Below are 7,895 nucleotides of genomic sequence, written 5' to 3' on the forward strand. Positions count from 1 at the left end.
AACATGTTTGGTGAAGGAGAATGGGAACATCCTGACCGTTCCATCTAATCTAAGAAGATTCGGACCGTTCGATATAATCTCACGATCTCGACTTAACATCCCAATCGTCCCATCTAATTTATTGGCAATCCCCCTCCTTCCCCTGTTAGCGCTAATCATAAATCATGGTAATCAATCATGCTGAAAAATCACCTTAATCAATCATGGTATCAATTAAATTAATTAATTTTCCTTTCCTAGCTTATCACACCGATGTATCATGGCAGAGATTGATACGCTCACGGCTCACCTCTGTCTCTCTCTCGCGTCCGGCCGCCGGGCTAAACGACGTTGGCACCCTTGCCTCCACAGCTCCACTGCTCTCTATCGCCACCGCACTCCGTCCTGACCTCGCCGCGAACCCTCCAGCACCGACCTCCTTCCGATTTGCCTCGTCCTCGGTAACGCCGCGGGGAGTTCCGCGACTCGGCACGGTCCGTCAGGATCCCCGATGCTGCCACCGCGGACATGCCCGGGGAGCTCGACTTCGATTACGGCCACACGGCGCGCTGGTGCCAGAGGGGCACGTGCCGGTGAGGGTTGGCAGGAGGGCGGGCCCGTGGAGCTGTTCGCCGTGCGGGCGGATCTTCTCTTAACTTTCCGACCTGGGATGGATCTGGTGCTCAACTCCAGGTAATCACGCTCCAATGGCCATGGTCCAGCTGCAGGTACGAAGCAGGCGTCTGTGTTGATTTTAATATGACCTGGATATGATTTCTCCAAGAAATACATGAGTATCTATGTCAGTTATTTTACGAACGGGAACAAACTGTTCTGGAATGATCTTCCTTTTTCCTTTGCGATCGATCGTGTTCGTTCAGCCATTCTTGATCAGAATAATACTGTTTCATTAATTTTTAATGAAAGTAGCTGAGTTACTAACTGAAGCGTCGCCTTTGCCATAGATGCGCGGACCACGCCCTCCACCATAAGAAAAGAAGCTTAGCTCTCTGGTTCATTGTTCAAGATATTCAGCACCCACTCATTCCCTGTTTTCATGAGCTTCCGTTTTTTAGCATGGAATGTCGAGCTTGATAAATATTGGTATGCTGTTAACTTGCCCTCGTTCTCTTGTAGTGCTGATAAAGCTTGTGATATCCATGCACCTCAGTCTCGGAATATTGCTTGCTGTATTAAGTATTAACGCTTCTCCTCCTCTTTATACAGTATCATCATCATGGATGAAGTACATGAAAGATTCATTAATACTGAAGCTTTGTCTGGTATACTGAAGAAGGTTGTTGCAACACGAAATGATTTTAAGCTAATTTTCTCATCTGCAACTATAAATGAAAATATAAATGCAAATCTTTGGAGGGTAAGTTAACTTATTATTTTTTCGTAGTTAAGATTTGATTCCATTGTTTTTCTCTGCATACTCTATAATTATTTCCTTTTGTTTGCAGTATACCTGTATTTAACATTCCATGTAGGACATTTTCAACTAAGATCTTGTTCAGGAAAGCACTGTGTGAAGATTATGTGGAAGCGTATGTGAATCTTTAAGATATTGAAGAAGGTTTTTACTGCTGAGAGATATTAACTTCGACTTGTAAAGAATATCAGCAGAGGTATATGTACTTAAAAGTTTTGGAAATGTGCTTTTTCAGAATTGCTTACCCACCATCAGCATGGTCCTTTATTTGTATTTCAAGCATGACCATTGCTTTTTTATAAATACTTGATCATTACTTCTTAGTTACTTTATCTGTATGTTTTGGATTTTCTTCAGGAAGTTGGCACTTAGGAGCCACTGTCCAAGCCTCAGTGTACTGCACGACAATTCTCCCTAGCATTTGTCATCATTCCTGCTGGTCCAGGGGCCCATGCTCTTCTTTTTGTGTGTAGATTGATCATGTGTACAATGAGTAAGAAATAAGTACTGCTATAATCAAATATTATGCTAAGAAGTAGCATTTAATATTCTAACATGTTTATGATCATTGTTGTTTATTGTATTTGTTGTTTAAAACCTCTTCAACTATCTTCTTATGACCTTTTGTTTAATAGGAAAGAATTTTTCTACCTTAGGCATTCAAAAAACTGACGGTGCTCAAAGTACAAGATGCCCATGTAGAAATAAGGCATGATGTATTCTTTGGTACTTGTTTTCCTGCATCTCACACTCCATAGCAGTGGTCTTTCTTTTATTTGTATAGATACCGCTGGCTCATAAGTGGTTTTCAGCAGGCTACCCATTTCGTGATGATTAGAACAAGGTTCTACCATGTTCAATCTAAATATCCGTGGGCTTCTTACCTGCATATTTTAAGAAACAAAAGTTGGCAATGAATCTCGAGATACTTAATTATGTGTTCGGTAAGATGTCACGGCTTGGTAAGTTGTCGATCTGTACCATGTTAATTAAGTTTTCTTATTCACTCTAAAGGATCATCATGTGATTAGTAGATGTGAGAACCAAATTATAACTTGGAGCTTTAGAAGAACCTAAACTAATATTGTTAGTGACAGGAGTTTCAGAGATTGAATAGTGAGCTTCTTGATTACAGTTGGATATAATATATTGCTTGGTGTTCGTGCTGATTTATACGTGTTGGAAATATGCCCTAATTTTTTTTTACAATGCACTTGTCTTTCAATCCTATAATAAATCGGTGTAAACATAGAAGGACTAAAACAATGGTTTCATTATTGGGAATTTTATGTGCCATGTGCTCTTATACTTTTCGCATGAAAGTTTGAAGATAATCTGAAAAAATCTCTTGTTGGAAACTCGGCTATTGCTTTGTAGAAATACATTTATCTATAGGATTCTCTAACGTCTTGATAGGTTTCACTTTTCAGAATTAAAAGAAAGTATCTATAGTATAAGATTCCTATTTTATAAATTTTCTCTTACTTTCACCATCGTAATTTCTGGTCCAGGTACCTATCAACTTAAGTTTTCTCGCTGTGATATTACTATTAATTTTTATAGTTTTTTGCAAGTTAAAGTTCTACCATGAATTGGGTTTGGGTTCCTTTGGCATACTTCCGCTGGTGTGGAGGTCATATGTGCAGAGATGGAGCATCAACGGGCGTGCCTACAGCTAGAAAGACGCATGTAAACCGTGTATTCATTCCAGCATATCTACCTAAGACCTCAGTACACCTATAAATTTATAAATATATAAGTATTTTGTTTATTTAGCTTATCTTCGTGACTACTATAGAAAGTAGTCTACTCGTATATCTTTACTATACCAATCAATCAGGGGATAACCAATCACGGGAATTTAAAATAACATGGAAAGTAGACATAGGGAATTTGAAAAACATGGAAAAATAAAATCTTTTATACTATTATTAAATAGGAGGTGGGATGGTACATTAGACCAGCCTGCACGTTAGATGGATTTTTATTAATCGTTTCACCAGCCTTTTAGGAACAGATCAAATCAAATCATTTGTTTCCCCATATTCGATTGACACACTATGGTACCTTTATTATCGTCATTTCTTTCTCCCCACGATCCGATCTGGCGTTCACACGATTCCTTGCTCCCCGTGTCGATTCGGCGATACAACCTTGACGAGCCGACCATGGCAGAGAAGCTCGCCATTCTGAACCTGCTCTCCGATGTGGATGGCGGAGGAGGAGCAGTTGACTGTCATGGTGGTTCCACCCACCGCGGGCTCAGCCCACGTCCTGCCCAGGTAGGCTCTAAGGGCCGACGACCACACCGCGTTGTGGGCTCGAAGGTTTCAACATCTTATTCTTTTCAGTCTCGCTTATGTAGTTATGTTATCTCAGTAGTGAAATAGTTATCCTTGTCACTTATGTCAATGCGTGGCTACGATTTTGCTCGTGGTATGGAGCACGCTGAATCTTCGGCTCGGTGCGAGCTTTGCATCGAGTGCGTTAGGGAAAATTCAATTTGATTTACTCCATGTGTTTCTGGTTAGTGATCCAGTTTAGACTTTGTTAGTCGAGAGACCTTGTTAGAACTTCCCGTGAGGGCCAATCACATTTGGTTTCAACAAAACATTCGAAAAGATTATCAGGGCGAGTTTTGGTTCAATCAAATTTAGGCATTGTTTTGTTCGGTAGGTTTCTACACTAACCATTTTCAGTAAACTCCTCCAAACAAAAATGAAACTGAAGTTATGGCCAGAAACCCGCAATACTCGCAATCTTAAAAGAAATGCACTACAACAACTTGTGGCGATGATGGGCTGTTCCAGAATTAGTTTACTTAACAACCAGCTCTGCTACAGGCAAAGCCTACTCGGAGTTTTGTTCATGTGATGCAGCACACTGGTTGTTCTCTGGCTCGCGCATGCGATCAAATGCATCCACGTGGATTTAATTTGCTCCCTGGAGAGTTTTATTATATCTTGATAAGCAAGCAATGCTTATTACTTTGTTATACCTTCCCATGACCAATCACACTTGGCTGGGTCAAACCATTGAGAAAGAGAATGAGGCTGAGTTTCAGTCTGATCAAACTTAGTCGATGTTTTATTCAGTTGGTCTATATGTCAAACCAATTCCTCCAGATAAATTGAAAATTGAAACTGCAGTTATGACCAGTTGAAATCTACCTGCTTGAGGCAACCAACTCACGGTTTGACAGTTGTTACGTACCAGTGGTTCTTAAAGCAATCAAGATATCGAAAATATGCCCAATGTTTGGCTTACATGCAGGTTATTGTGAAGTCGGTATAGCTTCTTACGCCAGCTAATGATTTGAAGCTTCTAATGTCCTTGAAGCTTATGAAATCTAGGTATGATAATCCTTTTGAGTCTCTGTTTTGTAAATTTGTTACAGAAATGGCAGGGAAATGTTACGTGGCACACCACGATTGTCATGAACCCTCAATTCTTTTTGTTGACTTACATGTTTAGCAGGATTTATCATAAGATACTTATTCAGGTATTTTCTGTTCCTCTGTACAGTCATATTTTGATAGAGGCCTCATATCTGCGTTTTTTAATTGGCATGAGTTATGTACCGGTCTTCTTGCTTCCATGGCTACAAACTTTTCTTAGTCGATGGACACATGGCCAACTCAGCAACATAGTATCTGAGGAGTCTTCTCTACCGTTGCTCAACTCACACTACGAAGTGAGTATTGGTTTCAAATTTCTGCTGGTGTACTGATATAAAGTATCTCATGCTCTTTTTTTGTAAACTAAACTAGCTCATAATCTATCAAGTAATGTTCATTTTTAGAGAGTAATGTTACGTGGTGCATTTCTTTTCAGCTGATTCATGCAAGAACATCAACCTTTGCATCGTCACTCAACATTTCTAACTGCCTAGATTGTCATTTTAGTAAGGTAAGTTTCTTTCCGGCAGAAAAGTCGACCATACAACAGTGCAGATCTTGGTGTAATTCCAGCGTGTGTATTCTAGGTCGACGAGAGGAAGAGTAAACACCCATGATAACCTATGATGACAGGGATTCTGGTGAGGCTCACGTCTCGCAAAATGCCCCAAACGCGATGGACCGAGATCCAACGTAGCATGTCAAATCCTCCTCCCCTTGTCGTCGCCTCAGAAAAGCTCACCAGGTAAAGCCCCTATGGTGTCAGCTCCGGCAAGATCTTATTTACCTGGTTTTGGAGTGTCTTCAATAGAGAGAGAGAGAGAGGGAGGGAGAGTGAGTGAGTGAGGGAGGGAGGGAGGGAGGGAGAGGGAGGGAGGAGAGAGAGAGAGAGGGAGAGGGAGAGGGAAAGGGAGAGGGAGGGAGGGAGAGAGAGAGAGGAGGTAGTGCGGCTATGATTGGGATGCTGAACTTGACAGGCGGTGGAGCGACGGCAGCTCCTACCGGCTTGTGTGTTGTTTCTGGGCTTGGCGGTGGTGGTGTGGTTCTTTTACAGGGCCGCTCACATGCCTCAGTTGGTGGGTGCCCGATTAATTTGGGGGGGGGGGGTGGTGGGAGGTGGCAACGATACTTAAGATTTGAACCGATTGCTGGACATGGCGGCAGGTTCTTGATGTTGGGATGAAAATGCATGATATGATCCCTAACCTAGGCCTGCCCTGCCTACTGCCTCTAGACAGAAATTGTCTGTAGCGCTGGAGATCATCTTATCCCTTCCCATTGGTTGCGGCGCGACCGAAGGCAAGATTTGGGCTGGTGCCTAGACCAGCGGGTCTATCGAAGTCGTCTTTCTGTTACACCTATGTTGACCAATTTCTGCCTGGATCCGAGTCAGGTGGGCTTGGATTTGGTGCCGACCTACCTTGTCTTATCCATCGGCCTCGCAGAATGCGGTTTGTTGCGCCATAGGTTTGAGTTTCTAGATGCCGAGGCGTTAGCCTCCGAAGGTGGACAGTGCATGCAACTCTATGGAGGGTGATGTGGCGGTTGTGATGCTCTATCTCTTTGGCCATGTGGATGGCGAGGAGCAGGCAACGCGGGAATTCTGGTTGTGGCAGGTCTTATGAACCAATAGCTACCATATTACATTCTGAAAGCCTGGCTCAGAGATAGTAGGTGGTTTTAAAACTCGCTGACGCCAATGGCGGTGATGCCTGCGGGTGGCGTAACCATCTTTGGGGTACCATTCTTGTTACTTTCTCTGGATTAGAGCCCATGGTGAAACCCAATGACCGTCTTGGTCTCGATGACGGTGATGCGCTCCATCGTCAAGCTCCAGTTCAATGGCAAGTTTGGTTTTTGATGTACTTTTTTGTTTACCTCTTATCTACTTTGTAAGGGTATTCCCTCGCCACATAATGGGTTCATCCGGTTTGCATTATTTATACAGCGGGGCTAAATCATGTTTCAAGAGGGATTATGAAGTTTCTGAATAATGCTTTGAAACATTATGCAATTATATGTATATAATCTATACTTTTAAATTTTGATATGCATAATATTCACTTATGCAGTGAGAACAAAACTAGAGAAGCCGTAGCAACGCACGGGCACTCAACTAGTGTCCATAGCACGGGAGACCTACAACATGCTCTGCCAGGGGAGCACAAACTGGAGAATGAACACACCCATCTAGGACTCGGTTGCAACCCTTAAATGCAAATTCTTTTGCTGGTTGGCGATACGACACAGGTTGTGGACCTCCGATCGCAGAGTGAGGCATGGCTTGCAAGAACACCCTTACGTTTGCTTCCCCTGTCTCCAGGTCGAGGATAATGTGGATCACATTCTGGTTCAATGCCCTTACGCGGGGCAAGTCTGGCTAGGCTGCTTTTCTAGAGTGCAGCTACAGATACAGGGATCACAACAACAACATGGAGATAACCTGGAGCGGTGGTGGACTGAATCTAGGAAAGGAGTGCGTAGGTTTAACAGAACGAGATTCAACTCTCTGATCCTGGTGGCATGGACCCTCTAGAAGGAGAGGAATGCGAGAGTGTTGAATAGCTATGAACAACAACTAAACTCGGAGCAGATTATTCACCGGATTGCAGAAGAGTTTCAGTTATGGGAGCTAGCTAGGAGAGGAGGGAGCAACGATCAATCACAAGAGTACACTTTTCGTAGGAAGGCTGTTGGTGTGTGTGTGTGTTCGGGATGTGTGTCTCCATATACAGATGGTTGCTTTTCGTAGGAAGGCTGTTGGTGTGTGTGTTCGGGATATGTGTCCCCATATACAGATGGTTGCATTAGCCCTCGAATTCTTGTAATTACTATGCTTCTTCTATAAAGATAAGTCAAGTTGTGTGTGTGCTCTCGTTAAAAAAGTACTCTTCATAAGTTGTTTGTTTCTGTCCTAATGTATTTTTCATCAATCTTAGTGATTCTTTCTTATATTCACTTACGAAAATAAATGAAGTATTTCTGGTCTTTTGTGCCCACCATTCCAATATAAGTGAATGGATTATAGACATCAACTTCAGTAACAAAAACAATGTTTACAAGGGACTTTTGTTATTTATTAT

General features: G+C 42.4%; 1 long non-coding RNA gene across 2 annotated transcripts; it reads left to right on the forward strand.

The window, feature by feature from the left end:
• The first annotated feature begins 584 nt into the window (after positions 1-584).
• On the forward strand, positions 585-7,682 carry LOC124683752. Of its 2 annotated transcripts, XR_006996802.1 has the most exons (5): positions 585-1,083; positions 1,207-1,357; positions 1,446-1,610; positions 1,772-3,103; positions 6,942-7,682. It is a non-coding gene; the product is annotated as an uncharacterized LOC124683752 (long non-coding RNA). The 2 variants fall into 2 exon arrangements; XR_006996801.1 differs by lacking the exon at positions 6,942-7,682 and having other exon boundaries at positions 1,772-3,226.
• The last annotated feature ends 213 nt before the right edge of the window (positions 7,683-7,895 follow it).

The sequence above is a fragment of the Lolium rigidum genome, chromosome 1, assembly GCF_022539505.1.
Source record: "Lolium rigidum isolate FL_2022 chromosome 1, APGP_CSIRO_Lrig_0.1, whole genome shotgun sequence".
Classification (NCBI taxonomy): domain Eukaryota; kingdom Viridiplantae; phylum Streptophyta; class Magnoliopsida; order Poales; family Poaceae; genus Lolium; species Lolium rigidum.